The sequence below is a fragment of the Coturnix japonica genome, chromosome 20, assembly GCF_054131305.1.
Source record: "Coturnix japonica strain WE chromosome 20, WE-NBRP24, whole genome shotgun sequence".
Lineage (NCBI taxonomy): Eukaryota > Metazoa > Chordata > Aves > Galliformes > Phasianidae > Coturnix > Coturnix japonica.
In genome coordinates, this window is record NC_140682.1 from 11,327,406 (window position 1) to 11,345,206 (window position 17,801).

Consider the following 17,801-nt stretch of genomic DNA (forward strand, 5'->3'; position numbering starts at 1 on the left):
GAAGGGAAGGGAAGGGAAGGGAAGGGAAGGGAAGGGAAGGGAAGGGAAGGGAAGGGAAGGGAAGGGAAGGGAAGGAAGGGGGATCCAGTATGTTCAGTGGGGAGTCGGGAAGATTGTGAGCCTGAAGTACTCAGCCAATGAGGAACCGGGGCAGAAGGAGATCAGCGTGGAGTAACACGGCCTAAAAGATGCAACGCTGCTTTCTGCATGCTCTCCTGCTTGCAGGGGACCTGCCATTGCAATTGCCAATCAAAGCTGCTTGATCACAGATAGCATCCTTGTCAGTGATCTGGGTGTTTCTTCACTGGGCACCAGAGGGCAGAACTAGTAATCAGAGCCCCATTATCTGACTCAGTTCTTTCTGGGGTGCCACGCAGCCACAGGACTTTTTTCTTGAGACCTAATATGGTGTTTAGAGGGCAGTACTGCATGATGGGGTACTGCATATGTTTCAAGCTGCCCAGCGGTTGCCTCCACCATGGTAAGCACATAATGATCTGGACAGGCTGGATGGCTGGGTTGAACTCATTGGGATGAGGTTCAACAAGACCAAGAGCCGGGTCCAGCACTTTGGCCACAGCATCCCCAGGCAAAGCTTCAGGCGTGGGGCAGAGCGGCTGGAAGGCTGTGTAGAGGAACTGGACCTGGGGGCATTGATCGATGCTCAGCTGAACTTGAGCCAGTGATGTGCCCAGCAAGCCAAGAAGCCCAACAGCATCCTGGCTTGTATCAGAAACAGCATTGGCAGCAGGAACGGGGCCGTGATTGTCCCCTTGTACTCAGATCTGGTGAGGCTGCACCTCCCAGATGTGTCCACTTTTGGACCCCTCACTGCAAGGAAGACATCACAACCCTGGAGTGTGTCCAGAGAAAATGACTGCGGTCATCTGAAGGCTTTCTTGGTTGTCGGAGGGCTCCACTGACTCCACTGGTTGTCAGAGATGTTCATTGAACATCACAAGGCTCCATTAATCAAGGAGGGGAGTCACTGGTCATCAGAGGGCTTCACTGGTCATCAGGAGATTAGAGGTGTCCGTGGGAGGGGTTATGCGAACTTTGCTTTGGATAATGGGGTTGGGGTATCGATGCAAGAGGCCTAAAGCAGACCCAAAGGAGGGCCAAGTGGCTGCAGTAAGAGAGCAGCTAAAGGGAGGGTGATGTGGTCACACTGTGTCCAAGCAGAGGTGGATCAAAGTGTAACAGGTTTGGGAGGAATTGTATGGAGGAGCAGAGAGAGAGCAGAGGGAGGGTACTGGGGCTGCTTGGCAGCGTGAGGAGCTCCATCCTTTAGGACTTTGGAGCAGGTGATGTGAGAGAGGGTGGGGAAGGCCACAGGGGTGCAGGACATGGTGTGCATGGCATGGAGCTGGGGAAGCCTCCCAGCACTTTGATGTGGCCACAGCCAGGCAGGGACAGATCCCAGCCGGACGGCTCCGGCCCGCAGCGGCTGCAGCGGCGCTGCCGTGAAGGGCGGCCCCGGCTGCGGCAGCGCCGCTGTCTGAGGTGAGAGCCGGGCGGCCTCGAGCCGGCTGTCAACGGCTGCTCCCGCCTGCTGCGGCTCAGCCAATCGGAGCCGGCGGCGCTGCCGTTGACCAATGAGAGGCCGGGCGAGGGGCGTCGCGTGGCCCCTGGTTGGAGGCGGGTGGGCAGGGGGCGGGGCGGAGCGGCGGTGGGGGAGGGGTTTAGGGGTGCGCGCTATTCTAGCAAGAAATGGGATGGGATGGGATGTGGGATTGGGATGAGGGATTGGGATTGGCAGGTGAGAGGTGGGGTTGGGAATGAGATTTGGAACGTCGGGTTGGGATTGTTGGCTGTGGGATTGCGAAAATTGGGATTGGGGTGCGAGGATATGAAAAGGAGATCAGAAAATGGGACGTGTATGGGATGGACTCCAGAAATGGATATGGGATCGACATGGGAAGAATATGGGATGGATATGGGATGGGGTATGGATATGGGATGGGGTTGGGATTACAACTGGATAAATATATGGAATGGACGTGGGATGGACGTGGGAATACGGATTTGGAATGGATATAGATACGGGGTACAGGATGGGGATAGGATGTGGGGACACAGACACAGGATGGGTTTGAGATGGCTATGGGGCTGATATGATGGATATGGGATGGGCTATGGATACACAACAGGATATGGGATGGGATAAAGTCATGAGATGTGGACATAGGATGGCTGATCAGATGGGGCTGTAGTGGTTATGGGGCCATAGGGGCTACAGGATCAGGATGCTGCAGTGACCTCTGTCCCCAAATTTCCCTCCCGCTGTGACACATGGAGTCCCACAACTATTCCTCTTTCCTTTATTCACATATTTTGGCCGGGGGGGGGCATCCCCAATCTGCCGTTATCAAGAAAGAAAACTTAATAAGAAAAGTAAGGGTTGTCACCCCCACCCCATGGGAACAATGGTGGTCTGTGGGGGTGGACACAGATGAGGTGCCCTGAGGAGTGTCCCCAACTTTGGGCTGTGACACCACAGGGGTGACACAGGTATCCCCGACTTCATGGTGTGACACTGAGGGGGTGTCCTCAACCCTGGCGTGTGGTGTGGGTATGTCACCAACTCTGGCATGCGACACTCTGAGAGTAACATGGGGATGTCCCCAGCTATGGGGGTGAGGCACCGTGATGCCGTATCCCCATTTGCCCCGGGAAGTCCTCGAGCTGGTCATGGTGTTCCCAGCTTCAGTGCAGTGTCCCCAGGGGGGACCTTTTGTCCCCTCTGCATGATGGTGACACCCAACGCTGGCTGCCAAAAGTGACACCCAATGACGATGACACTGCATCACAGAACCTGCAGCAGCTCCAAGTTTGTGCTACATGTCCTACGGTCACTCCAAGCTCTGGGACAGGTCCTGCTGTCACTCCACCCCTCATAATGAGCTCTGCAGTCACTCCTGCTACAGGTCCTCTAGCTGTTCCAAGTACTGCAATAAGAAAATGAAACAAATGCCTATCAAGGGAGGTGCAATATGCCAGGATGTACAGCCCTGTGGTTGCTCCAACCCCTCCAATGAGCCAAGTGGCTGCTCCAACTTCAGTCACAGGTCCTGCGGTGATTCCAGCTCTAGCAATGAGTTCTGCAGTTGCTCCAACTCCTGCAACAGCCCAACAGCCACTCCAGTTCCTACAGTGAACCTTGAGGCTGTTAAAACCCCTGCCACATGTCCTGGACTTGCAAACAGATATGCATATGTATTAGCATCTTTGCATGTATTTTTACATCTGCATACGTTATATATATGTGAGAATATACCGTAAGTAAGCATGTGTTTATATATAGAGATATAGATCTATGTCATAATCATAAGCATAACCCTTTTCTTTTTCTCTGTCTTAGTAAATAGCTTTAACCCAACAAATTCTAAACCACAGCACTGCCGAGTCCCTTACAGATCTCCTTGGGACTCTTGAAAGGAATGAGGAATAGAAGATTAGGGAGCTCTTTCTTTCTTCTCATTTCCTAATCACATCACAGCCTCCTGGATATTTTCCTCTTTACTCCAGCTGCTCTTCGAGACCCCAGCACCAGCCTCTGTGCACTTCAGTTTGTCTCAGAGAAATCAGCCTGTTTACAGGACAAGTGAACTGTTAATGTCTGCAGAAAACAACTATAACTTAAGCTGACTGTATCCATTTCGGTAGGTGAGGCTGAAAGCACAACCTGTGTGACTGTTCACAAAACAAGCGACTTACTGAAGAAATATTTGGGAGTCTCAGAGCTGTGTTGAAAGTTGACCACCCCTTTTAGATTTCTGCCTCCAATCCTTATTCCTTCCCTAAGAACAGGAAATGGAAAATCCCTGCCTTGGCTCTCCTCTTGCAAAGCACCCTTACAACATTCAGTTGTGCAGTGGAGCTGTGATCCCCCTGCCCCAGGCAGCAGCTGTGGCAGCACAAGCCCTGCCGGGGGGCTCCTTCCCCCCACACGTCTCCCCGCAGCGCCCTGGGCAGCTTCCCGAGCAGGATGACTGCTGACCCTGGCAGGCGGCAGAGTAAGATGTATTTTTCACCAGTGGACAGACTGATTCCAGAAGCATGGCTTTGAGTTGCAGTATCAAACTCTATAACCCAGAATTAGGTTATAAAGCAGGAATACGTTTATTAGGCACTGAATGCAAAGGGGATCACACTTCTCTTGCACACCAGAAAACAGAAGTGTTACCCATTTGAAAGCCAAGCTGATACATATTCAACAGATTTCCTGGAATTCATCTACATATTCATTATTTTCCAGGAAATCACTTACATTCTGCCCCTCCCTCCAGCACATGGGCTGTTTGTAGCTGGGTTCTTCCTCCGGAGGTTGTGGGGATGAAGTCAGACGTCTTCCTTGCAAAGGCTCAAAGTCTTCCTCACTCCGTCCTTTTTACCCCATCATGTTTGATTGAACTAGTCTGTTTCTGGACGGCTTCTTGGGCTATGTTCCTTTTAGTATGCAGGATGTTCTTCCCTTATCATAACTGCACATCCTACTTGGTTATGGGCCCACATACCTGACTTTTAACTTTGAGATTTACTCTTTTACTCTATCAGTTTACTAACAGATCGTGGTTGCCTAGCAGAAGTGCAAATGCCTCATCTGGAAATCTCTCTGTGCGGAGCGCTGCGGGGCACTGGGAGGCAGAGCGAGTCCGGTCCCGATGGGTTGCGGCATTGCGGGCAGTGCCCGCATGCACCAGAGCGCGGACACAGGTGGGGCGTAGTGGTGGTTGGTGCCTGCGTGCACCAGGGTCGGTCACATATGCGAGACATATGGGTCATGGGTACTTGGTGTGTGCGTCTGTTCTGTGTACCTGGGCTGTGAATATCCAGAACGTAGGGGGTGGTCCCCTGTGGCACTAGTTTTGATGATGAAACTGTCCAGCATTACATCAAGGAGATCTGTGATCTGTTCAAGACTTCCCCATATTTTGGCCTGAATAGAAGGATACATCTGCATTTCATTTATTGTCGTCGTTATAGGCTTAGCAAGGATAGCAGTGACTCGCTGGCGCTGTGCATTGTCATTGTGTTTGCTGAATCAGACCAGACTGGACAGCCAGGGAGTCGTATACTCCAGACAAAGACGTTTCAATTCAAGACTAGATTTGTTAAATCCTGAAATACACTCTTTCAAGCACTCTAGGGTAAGACCTCTACAGTGCCTGTCCTTGCTTCTTTCACTTCTGCTCAACCATGTGGCATCTAATTTCTGGAAAGAGTTGGCCACTTTGACTTCCCACCAGGAGAATGGCGTGATATGCCTGGCCTTATCATCTGTAGGGGACTCTTTCTCACCCTGCTCGTTTGGGGTTCAGCTCCCTGGCTCCTTTTATCACAAGGTTATCCATTTAGCTGACCATGGGAAGCCAGTTGATGTTATCCTTGATGATTTCAGTAGAGCTTTTGAAACTGTTTCTGACTGCACCCTTCTGGGCAGAATGTCCTGCATACGGATAGACAGAAACAGAATGTGGTGGTTGAGCAGTTGGCCAATAGGTGAGGTCCAAATGATTAGAGTCAACAGGTTCCATTGGGCTGGTAGATGGTCACTGTCAGGGTTCCCCAGGGCTCCATTTTAGGGCTGCTTCTCTTTCATGTTTTTGCGGATGACTTGCATGCAGGACTAGAAGATGTTCTGAGCAAGTTTGCTGCTGATACCAGATGAGGAGGTGCTGTTGCTTCCACTGAGGGTGGAGAGGACTTGCAGAGATATGTGGACAAGTCAGAGAACTGGGTACCAGTTGGTACTAAGCACCAAGTGCAGAAAGTATAACAAGTGCCTGATTGTGCACCTGGGTAGGGGCAACCCTGGACATACACACTGACTGGATATGGGACACTGGAGAGCGGTCTGACTGAATAGGATTGGGGGTCCTGGTCAACATCAGATTGAACATGAGTCAACAGTGAGCCCAAGCAGCCAGGAAGGCCAATGGTCCCCTGGAGTGCATCAAGCAAGGTATTGCCAGCTTAGTGAGTGTCACGGGTTACCTAGATTTACCTTTGCCCGTGACAGGGGGCAGCCGCCCTGTAGGGCCCCCAGCCCAGAGAAGAAGGGAAAGGGGAATGGGAAAAAGAACAGCGGCAGCAATCTAAGGAGGAAAATTTATTTTACTAAATATGATATCGGAATACAAGATAACACAATATAATACAATATGATTGAGGCTAATAAATCAAACAAAACAGAGAGAGAGAGAGAGTCCCCAGAAAACCGAGAGGCCTACTGTGAACTCTAGGTGACACGACTGGAATGCTTCCCACTCCCCGAGAGTCCAAGAGAGAGAGAAAACTCCAGCCTGGGAGCGAGATTATATACGTCCTCCTCCCGTGACTTATCTCTGACCGCGACGTCAGATGTGCCACGGACATCCTACAAAAATGACCAAGGCGAGGAGGGATGCTGCCAGGCACAGTAGTTAGTGTAGGAATAGAATGTGTTTCCTGCTTTAGAGATGGAAAAGGAGGAATTAGCTATCAAAAAGGGAAGATCCACAAAGAGAAGCAGAGATTGATTCTCAGGGCCTGATTTCTACTCATGGGTGGAAGTGATGTTTATCATGGATAAGTTGTTTACTGGACAAGAAAGAGGCACGATTAGGTGGGCAGCTATGCAAGAGTAGGAATGGAACACAGAAGGAAGGTTGGGCCCTGGGGAGAGGTGGAGAGAGGAAGGATCCCGAGGATAAACTGTACTGGTTGCTGTCTCTGTCTTTGTGACTGTTAAATTTCACACTTGTGAAAGTGCTATCTAAGAAGCTGTTACGGTACAAGGGGTGTCTAAGAAATATCTAGAAGACCCCCTGGGCTGTGTTTTGGCTCACTGAAGAGTCTTTGCTGGCGAGCCAGGGGGAATACGGAGTAAGAAACCAGGATCATAAATGAAGTTCTGGGACCAGTTTTTATAATTAAGTATCCTAATTGTGAGACCAAGTGCTGGGTGTTAGTGGGAAGTGAAGAAAGGTATTGCTTGATTATTGATGGTACAATGGAAGTGTAATGGAGGTACCAAAAGTGAATAGTGGAATTGTGGAGGAAAAAAAACACACACACACACACACACACACACACACACAAAAAAACAAAAAAAAAAAAAACAAAAACCAAAAAAAAAAAAACGGCAAAAGGGGTAAGGAAAAGCGGTGAGTCAGAAATATAATATCTTTCTAAGTCTGTGATCTGCTCTAGCCAAAGTAGATGCTGCGGGCATGAGAACACATCCTCTGCACTGTGCCCCCCGCCCCTCCCCCCAAACCTCAGAATCAGCACTCTCTAAGAGGGGGAGAGAGTAAGAGAGAGAGAGCGAGCTGTGGGCCAGAGACTCTTATAGAAAACAAAGTGTTACCTGCGAAGGAGAAAAGACAGGGACATTGGAAGCGAGAATAGTCTTTCCTCCTCGGTTACCTGAAAGAAAGAGAGAAGACAAATTCTGGTCCTGAAAGAATTAGAAGGGTTATAAAGGAGTGTGAAAAAGAGGGTAAGAATCCACTGAAGGCTGCACACGTTCAGCTCAACATAGCAACCTATGTTTGCTGACCAATAGCAATTAGCACATTAGTTTAAGAACCAATTTATTAGTTTAGCAAAAGGAATCCACAAGCTACAGTTGTAAAACTGTCCATTTCAGCTTTACTGGGTGAAGAGTCTTGTTTTTCCTCAATAATTTTACACTTGGTGATTTTGCCTCACAATAAGGACTGCATTCGCAACAGAATTCTTGTGTCTTTTGCCTCAAAACGGGACACGGGCATTTTCCTCACGTTCCACATGCATTGTTTTTAGAAAGTGGCACCCCCTGGCCTAACAAGCAATGGAAATCTTGCAAACCGGGGAAGAGCGGATGGAAGTGAGTCAGAGGTTTCAGTGATGAAGCTGATGGTGAACAAATGGGGAAGAAGTAGGTGGGCGCTCGACCACCCTGGATACCACTGAGCACACCCGGAGCTTTGCCCTCCCCCCTAAGCCCCCCCACACCTCACCAGGAGATCCCCGAGGGCTCTCCGTTCCCCCCCGGCTTCTTTGCCCCCCACCGCCCCCGAGGCCCACTCAGGCTTCAGGCCCTGCGTGTACAGGCCGCGTTGCCATGGCGACAGCGCGCCTTCCCCCCTCTCTGCGCGCACTCGAAACTGCCACCACGGCGACAGCGCATGCGTGACGACGTCGGCATAGCAACAGCGCGTCAGCGCGCCTGCGCCTGTGCTCGTTGCCCGAGCGGCGCCAGCCGTGCCGTCATCACCCCGCGCCCCGAGGAAGAGGCGGCCGTGCCGAAGTCGAGCTGCTCTCCGCACTGCTGCAGCGCCGCCGGGCAACCCCGGGGCTCCGAGCGCCGCCTCCGCTTCTGCAAGTGGCTGTTCTGGGGGAGGCCTGAAGGGGTCCCCTCCGCGGGCGCCGCGAGCCGCCCTGCGTTGGCCCCGCGGGGCCTCTGTGGCACTCAGGGCTTCTGTTGGACGGCGGGATGTTCCCTGTGCCTCCTCCCCTCCCAGGGGTACCTCGTTGCCCCACCCCACGCCCCCATTCTGACCCCTAGGCTCCCCTATCTGTGCCCCCCCCGCCCCCGTCCTCCCGTCCCCGTTTCTGCCCCCTACAATACACTGTCGTCCCCCATGAGTCTTTGTTTTGTGACTTACTTAGAGAGAAAGAGGCGTCGTTATTTGAGAGAACGGGCCGTGGTGGAGATGTTACACGACCCCACGTTTATTCCTCAGAATTCTGATCCAAATTCCAGTCCAAACCAAGGCCATGATCCTGAGAGAGTCAGGCGTACACCAAGTATGTGGCATATGTGCACAAGGTCTGCACCAGGTGAGTATGGCGGTACATGAGCAGCAACGTCTGGCAGAGGGCAAAGAAGACCCCTTTGAATGAAATGATTACTAAGCTTCATGACTTTGAGCTACGTTTAACCCCTCTACGTGCTTATGTTTCAGCCCCTGTGAAAGTAACTGAAAGACTGGATAGAGTAGAGAGTAATCAGGAAGGTAGGATGGAGGAACTGTCTGCTGTGCTTCATCGTGATGAGCCCTGTGAACCCGTGGTGAGATGGGACACAGCTGATGAGGATCAGGATGATCAAAACAGCCTGCTGGAGGGGCTGATCAAACTGGTTTCCTCCCAGCCTGCATCATCCAGCGTCTCAGCTGTTAAGACGTCCTCCTGGCTTGCGGAATCAAACTCTATAATCCAGAGATGGGTTATAAAGCAGGTATGTTTATTCCAGCGTTGCGCAGTGCCAGGTGCAAGGGGGATAGCTCCTTCAAACTTGCACACCGACTTGTAAAATCGGGACACAGTTATAGGTACATTTAATACATAGTCAATGATTTCTCGGAATTCTGATACATAGTCAATGATTTCTTAGACTTCTAATACATAGTCAATAGTTCTAGGAATTCTGGTACATATTCAATAGCTCTTTAGCATACAGACCCCCTCTTGTCTTTAGCATGCTGACCCCCTCTTGTTCTTATCAGGGGGAATGCAACTCCTCTTCTGGTCGTCTGTGAGGTCTCACTCCTTATCTGCATCCTCCCTGCTCTCTCAGGCCCCTTGTTTCTTTTACTTGTTACCTTTAAGTTTCTTTTACTTATTTCTATAAACTACCTTTAAGTTTCCTTTACTTGTTTCTATAAACTACCTTTAACTATCCCCCTTTTAGCCCCCCTTTATTCCGAATTCCAGCAGAGCTTCTGTTTCCTGCTTCACTGTTCATTCCCCCCTTTTCTTCAATCTAGCAGGATTTCTCTCCTGCTAGATCATTCCTTTTCCGGTGTGTGGCTAGCTGTTCTGCTATTCCCTTAATTGCACTTTTGTATATTTTATATGTAGTTAATCCAGTCTATGTTCTTGTTGATTGTCATCCACCAAAACAGTGACTCCAATCCTGCAGCAATTTGATTTCTTGCCTTAAATTTATCAGGGACACCTCTAGGTACCCCAACTAAATCTATATACATTTCTTTTCCAAATGCCAGGGTGAATGGTATAACTAATTGAACAAGTGCACAGGTGCCTCCCCAGTTAGATGGTTAAGCTGGACCATAAAAATCTTTCCCCCACAGTACCACCGGAGATTTGCCCTGGAGATTCCCAATCTTGAATAATTTCCTGCTGAATCCTCCATAACATCCAAGACCTCATCACTGCATAAGGAAAAGTTTCCTATAGGCCTGGTAGCCTTCACACCCTGCTGTGAGAGGCAAGCTGTATGGTTACCTACTGCTGTAGAGAGCGCAGGAGGGATCTTGACATCTGTATCAGGCATTGGAGGAAACAAGAGAGAGGTCTGCACTCTCTATTTCCCCAGGCAGTTTTCTCTTGATACAGGGCAATCATGCATCACATTCCCTTGGGGTCCTTGGTCCATCCCAGCAGAATGGGTACCACCTGAGCTATTGGCCGTCCCGATGCACAAGTGTAGCAATTGCTATGGTTGGGACTCTGGACAGTATACTTAGTCCATTCTACCCAGGCATTAACGTCCCCATATCTTGTTTCAGTTTCAAATGTTTGTCTAAGATCTTTTATCTCCTTAATTGTCATAACTGCAGGGTTTTCAGGAAGATTTTCTACCCCTTTTTAAGCTCTTCCCTATCCTGGACATTCTGGGTATTTTCAAGGAGTGTCTCTGTCCAGCCTCAATTGGCAGTTGTCCACCATACATCATTCCATACACTACAAGAGTCCCTTATTCATATCAAAACTATCAGTTGGTCCCTCCCCTGCATTATTGTCAAATTTCACCTTTTCCAGATAATTATCAGGATAGCAAATGGGTACAGCAGTAAAAACTTTTTTGTTACAAGGAAAACTTTTTGTGAGTATTGGTTTCTATATAGGTTATAATACTCTCCCACTTACATATACAATTCATTTACCTATTCGAGGAGAAGTGAAAGGTTAGTTAAAATAATAAAAAATATATATGCATATAAAAAAACTTTTCATGATTTCCTTCTAATTCTTATCTTTTAAAGGTTTTTCTATGGCCACAGTTCCCACGCCTCAGGGCTAGTGGATACCTATACCAGTGTGTCATAAGTCCATCCTTTCTCGGCTGTCCTCACAGCTGTTTCAGTTGTTAGGAGTACTTGGAATGGTCCTTCCCAGTCAGGTGGCAGCTTTGTCTCCTTCCCAGTCTGTATCAGGATCCAGTCCCATTCACATGTAGCTGCAAATGCTGCTATGTCAACTCCAAGACCCACAATGGGTTAAATTCCTGTGTGCCACCTTCTTCAAACTAACACCATAGATGAGCTCTCCAGTCAGGCTCTGTCCAATTATGCTTTCCAATTAGGATGCTTACTTCTGTGTTTTTGCACTAATGAGAACACCAACACGTGATGACCTAGAAATCTTTGTAGAGTTGCAGGCCTGAGCTCTTGTTTGGACCACAGGGATGCAGTTTAATGGCTTCCACAATTGCACCGTAGCACAAGGGGGATACAGAGTCTTAGGGATGGATGGGCGAAGAGACAAGGAAGGGCGACTGCCCTCTGTGAGAGTGCACTGAGCTCTGCCTGGGGATGGCAGAGCAGCCAGGTCAGAGCTGATGAAAATGGAAAAGAGAGGAGACCAACAGTGTCTGTTCCAGGCTTCCTGATCAGGGAGAGCAAATGGAAGGTGCCCTCTGCAGACAGATGGGAGCCTGATGTTGTCCGGCCCTTGTCCCCTTTGGGGGCCTTTTTCACTCCAGTATCTGCTGCAGGGACAGCACAGCAGGGCATGTGCCATCCAGGAGATCCCTGGAGAGCACAGATGGCAGCTTCTCGAGCTTCATGGAGGAACCAAAGCGGAGAGGTGCTCTGCTAGATTTCATACCAGCAAGGAAGGTCTGGTGGGGAATGTGAAGGTAAAACGGGCACCAGGCCATGTGCGAGACACAAATGGATCTTTCTTTTTTCTTTTTTTCTTTTTTTTTTTTTTTTTCTTCTTTTCCTTTCCTTTTCCCTTTCCCTTCCCCTTTCTCTCTTCCTTTCCATTTCCCTTCCCTTCTTCTTCCCTTCCCTTTTTTTTCCCCTTATGGTTAGGCTGTGGTTGGACTTGATGTTCTTCAAGGTCTTTTCCAAACTGGGTAATTCTATGATTCCCTTTCCTTCCCTTTTCTTTCCTTTCCTTTCTTTTCATTTTCATTTTCCTTTTCTTTCTTTTTCTATTTCTTTTTCTTCTCCTTTTTCTTTTTCTTTCACTTTTTCTTTTCCTTTTTCTTACTTTTTTTGTTTCTTTTTTTTTCCCTTTTTCTTTTTCTTTTTCTTCTTTTCCTTTTCCTTTTCCTTTTTCGTTTTCTTTTTTGTTTTCATTCCCTTTTTCTTTCCCTTTTTCTTTCTCTTTCTCTTTCTCTTTTTATTTTTTGAAGCAGGAAGTTTGAAATATGTTCATTAATGTCGGTAAAAGTGAAAAAAACATTTGAAGACAAAGATAGAAATCAGTGAAAATGTGTTAACCATTCCCAATGTGTGAAATACTCACAAGTCCTTTTCAATTTTAAGTTGATACCTCCCAACTATCTGGCTGTTTTCTGACATTCAGGGAGATTACTGGAATTTGCTCCATCTCTCCAGTGTCTGATGGACTCTGTTGTCAAATCCTTCACTGTGATTCTATCTATCCCTTCCTATCTGCGTCTCACTCATTTCTTCTACAAATATTCCCTGTGAAAGACAAACCTCAATAGAAGCAGCTTGGACATGGCAAGCAGTTGATCACTGTGTTTTACTGTTCAACTGTTTACATTGCACCACCTTTCCTTCTGTTTGTAGGCCAAAAAAAAGAGAGAAATCTTTCCTTTTCCGTGTGCAGCCGGTTCTCTGTGGAAAGCCAGTGGGAGTTGGTGCAAAGCAGGTTTAACACTGAGCGGATGAATGCAGAGGAGAAGAGTGATGTCAGGAAAAGAGATGCTAGTCCCAGGGGGCCAGTGTGAGTAGAAATGGGGTGGGGAGGTTGAGAAGGACGTTTGTCCACACAGTAACAGAATAGAACTCATTGGGAATATCCTGGATTGATATCAGTTGCACAGTGCTGCTTTAACAACTTGTTTAAACCCACCTATAAATAAATAGACAATAAATGTCTGCTGGATTCTTCCTCTTTAAGATCTCTCCAGATACCTCTCCATTTTGCTGAACAAGTTCTGAAAACCCAAAGAGGATGACAGGAAGGCACAAGGCACAGGAGGGCTCCTTAGGTGGTAAGAGGCCCCAGGGGGCATTTGCTGCTGAGTCCATCAGCCTCCAGTGCAGAGAGAAGTTTGCACAAAGTGCTCAACAAGACAAAGGCAGAAGTAACAGTTTCTTGGAGTATTAATGGGCCCAATGAGGGCCATTAGTAAGCAAGATTCCCAAGGGACCTGTTAGAGCAGATAATTGGAAGCCATGACTACAGGCAGGCAAAGGCACTGGCATGGTGGCTCTGATGCTAAGAAACCCCTCCTTTGTCTTAGGAAGCAGACAGGACATGACTTGATTCCCAGACCCCTGGCAGGGAGATCCTGTCCCTCATGTTGGCTCGGGGCCCTTCCTGGGGCAGGAGAAGGAGAATTGTATGGTGTTAAATGAAAGACACAGGGACAGAAGATCCCAGGCTCTGCATGGGGTGCAAGGACACTGTGAGGTTCATGCCTTAGGTGTGCCCTGTGTCTCATTGCAGGATGTGGGATGGGAGAAGGGCCCAATCTGAACACGTAGTCAATCCCAATGAAGCTCTGAACTTCAGATCTCTTGGTTCCAGTGCCATCCTTTGCACATCCTCCCATAGTTTGATGTCCTTTCTGCTCTACAGTGCTCCCAGTGCTCCAGGTGAGGCTGTAGCAATGCAGAGCAGACAGGGACAATCCTTTCCCTCACCCAGCTGTCAGTACTTTGCTTGATGCACTCCAGTGGACTGTCGGCCTTCCTGGCTGCCTGGGCACACTGCTGACTCATGTTCAGTTTGATGCTGACCAGGACCCCCAATCCTTTTCAGTCAGTCTTCTCTCCAGTGTCCCATATCCAGTTAGTGTGTATGTCCAGGGTTGCCCCTACCCAGGTGCACAATCAGGCACATTTTGTTTTGGTTATGCTTTATGCACCAACTTGTACCCACTTCTCTGATTTGTCCACATCTCTCTGCAAGTCCTCTCCACCCTCCGTGGGGGCAACAGCACCTCCTAATCTGGTATCATCAGCAAACTTGCTCAGAACATCTTCTAGTCCTTGTCATGGTTTTGTCATCTTTGCTGTTCTTATGCCACATCATAACATCATGTGGAGCACAGAGAAGAAAAACTACATGTCCCAGAGGACCTCATGGTCAGAGAGGGAAACACGTCACGGAAGTGACGCTAGCTCTCTCTCTCTCAGTGCCTGGCAGCGAGTGTGAAACCTCTCTCTTTCTCTTTTATTTTACTTGATTTATTAGCCTCAATTTCAATTAGATTGTAATTAGTAAAATAAGTTTTCCTCCTTAGATCATTGCCGCTTCTCTGTTTGTTTCCCTGAGCCCAGCTCCCATCTCTTTCCCTTTCCCTTTTTCCCTTCCCACTTGTCAGGGGCTGGGGGAGCCTACGGGCCTACTGCCCCCCTGTCACGGACATAGACATCAGTGACACCATGCAGTGTTCTCAAAGGTGATTCAGTGTCTCGAGAACTTTCCACTTGAGCATTTCCAAAGCAATTCAGATGCTGAGAGACCCAAATGCTGGTTTGGAAGTTCAAATACTGTGGTGGTCTGCTGAACTTCTCACGGGGCAGTGTGTAGGATACCCCACAGTAAGAACCATAAGGGGGGTAATCCCACAAACACACACATCTCTTGTCAACACTCAGACCATTTCCAACAGCCACCTTTTGGATGCAGCTCCTGGACAGATGTGACACAGAACAGCATCGGTGCAAAGGGCTCTAGGAAGGATTTCTTTTGTGAGCACATCTAACAGATATCAGGTGGGTCCCTTGGCTCATTTCCCAGTGTGTTAGGAATTTGGAAGCACCGTGGAGGAGTTCCATGCAAATCATCACCAGTTTGACCAAAAGGGGTGACAGAAGGGCTCAGAAGGGATGGTGCCACTGTGCAGGGAGCACCAGAAAGACAGGATGAGCTGAAAACACCCTGAGCCCAATTGTGGAGTTGAGCAGATCCAAGGGCTGATATCAGTCACAACCCACAACCACAACAAGCCAAGACTATTGCAACCAAAAGATGTAACACAGAGGTATTCAGTATTCCGGCACAGTCACATCTTCGGTTTTTCTCTCACAGAACACATATGGGTAAAGGCAGCTCTCAGCCATTCTGTGCTAAGTCGAGGTCACACGGGGATCCTCTGTAAAATAAAACAAGACCCCAACTTGCCTTTTGGGGGCTTTGTTAATATGGTTAAAATGAGGGAATAATTGAGCAAGTGTTAATTCTATATTCCTTTTCCCGGGCACCCTTAGCCTTCCAAGTGTATTTATTAAGAGGTTCCACTAAGGTTAGGGACACTGGCCTCAGGATAGCTGGGTGAGTCGACACAGGCTGGCCAGGGAGAGAAGTGTTTCCCTGGTTTATCAGCAACTGGATGGTGACTCACAGGGGCAAATGGCAAGGGTGGTGGGTGAGGCCTTGGGACAGAAGATGTTAAATCGAGGATCTTCTCCTTTTGTTGTAAGCTTTCTAATACATCCACCCTTCACTGCCCTCCCCCGCCTCCTGCCTACCTTGCGCTGGAGGGGGGCGAATGCATCAGCTTTTCTTGAGCTTTTTGAGCTTTTGTTCTGGCCACCAGTTAACTGATTTCTCTAACCTGACTGTGGGTAATCCACCCATCAAATCTCGGGGAACGCCCTCTTGACAGCCCAGTGTCCAGAGACAATTACATTTATGATCAATATTTTGCCTACCTGTACTTACTGGCAATGACTGCCAGTGAGACCCTTTCCAGCCCCATTGAGCTTTGGGCTGGGTGGCCCAGGGGCAAGGCTGACTGCTGCAAGCCTCACTCCCCTTGGCTCACACTTACTGGTGGAAGAAATCACCAGCCCGTATTTTCTGCCACAGTTAATTAACTCTTGGGCAACCTCCCCCCATGTCCATACTTTGTATCCTGACTGCAGATGGTTGGATGTTACAGTTCCTTCTAACGCTGCCCAGGTTCTTTCTCCCTGGGACACAGCCTGTATCTTCCATTGCAGTTGTATGCCTACGGGTTTCAGAGATTCTGGAAGCCCCCTGATTAAAAGAGTCGTCGTCTCAGGATACACAGGCATCATCACAGTTGATTGACGGTGTGGCTGCAGCTTTCTATCGTGCATCATTTGGAGACGGCCAGCCATTTGAATGCTTTGTACTACCTGAACAACAGCAACATCAGGCAGTATGGCTTTGTCTGCAGTTCATCACCTGCCTCATCTCTTCAACCACAGCAGAGTCTCACAGGAATGTCAGAAGCAGCCACACTCCTCTCGAGGTTCTCTGATCAAATCAGGAACAAACATTGCTACGATGAGCAAACTGCTGTCTACCAAGGTGATGTCAACATCTCCCTTTCCCACCCTTCCCTTCTATGCACAGAAAGCAGCAAGCTGCTGCCCATCAGAGGGCTTGTTTTGCCATCAGAAGGTGACTGCAGTCATCTGAAGGCTTTGTTGGTTGTCGGAGGGCTCCACTGACTCCACTGGTTGTCAGAGATGTTCATTGAACATCACAAGGCTCCATTAATCAAGGAGGGGAGTCACTGGTCATCAGAGGGCTTCATTGGTCATCAGGAGATTAGAGGTGTCCGTGGGAGGGGTTATGCGAACTTTGCTTTGGATAATGGGGTTGGGGTATCGATGCAAGAGGCCTAAAGCAGACCCAAAGGAGGGCCAAGTGGCTGCAGTAAGAGAGCAGCTAAAAGGAGGGTGATGTGGTCACACTGTGTCCAAGCAGAGGTGGATCAAAGTGTAACAGGTTTGGGAGGAATTGTATGGAGGAGCAGAGAGAGAGCAGAGGGAGGGTACTGGGGCTGCTTGGCAGCGTGAGGAGCTCCATCCTTTAGGACTTTGGAGCAGGTGATGTGAGAGAGGGTGGGGAAGGCCACAGGGGTGCAGGACATGGTGTGCATGGCATGGAGCTGGGGAAGCCTCCCAGCACTTTGATGTGGCCACAGCCAGGCAGGGACCGATCCCAGCAGTCCCTGCTGAGCATGAGAACAAGGACACAGACACACAGTGTGTAGCTTTGCTGAGGGATTTATTGATCATCATGGGATGTCACTGATCATCAGGGTCTTCACTGGGCATCAGAGGATGTCAGAGGGCAGCACTGGCAAGGAGGAGCCTTGTCCCTGCAGGGTTTGTCCCCAGGGACTCAGGGCAGGAGAAGGACTGGCAGCAGCCAAGAGACCCGGGGCAGGACGTGGGTCCCCTGGGGACGGAAGCCACAGCCCCTGTCCCAGCTGCATGGTGACTCTGGGCCATCCATAGGGCACTCTGAGCCTGCCCCCTCCAGATCCGTTCCTCTGCACGACCCCATAGAGCGCAAGGGAAGGGCTGGAGGTGACAGTGCCCAGGTCCTGCTGGAACAGGCCACGGACAGTCCCCTCCATGCCATCAATTAATTCCCAGCCCCTGATGCCCGGTCCTCAGGGCTGCGGAGGCACCCAGGGTCCCCCAAGTGCCCTGTGGTGCAGGGACCCATTGTGAGCACTAGAACAACGTGGCCAAGTCACGGTCCTGTAACCTGCTCAGCCCCAACTGCCCCCCATTGCCTCCTTCCCCTGCCCATTGCTCGCCAATATCAGGAGGGTGCCCAACAGCAGCCTTAAGGCCCGAATGGTGCCCCAAGGACCAGGGAACTGAGAG

General features: G+C 49.4%; 1 long non-coding RNA gene and 1 pseudogene across 1 annotated transcript in view; one reads left to right on the forward strand and one right to left on the reverse strand.

Moving 5' to 3' along the window:
• Positions 1-17,801, forward strand: part of LOC146757656 (uncharacterized) — a 594,671-nt gene that overhangs the window by 56,898 nt on the left and 519,972 nt on the right. The window lies entirely within an intron of this gene.
• Positions 94-2,693, reverse strand: LOC146757657 (uncharacterized; annotated as a pseudogene).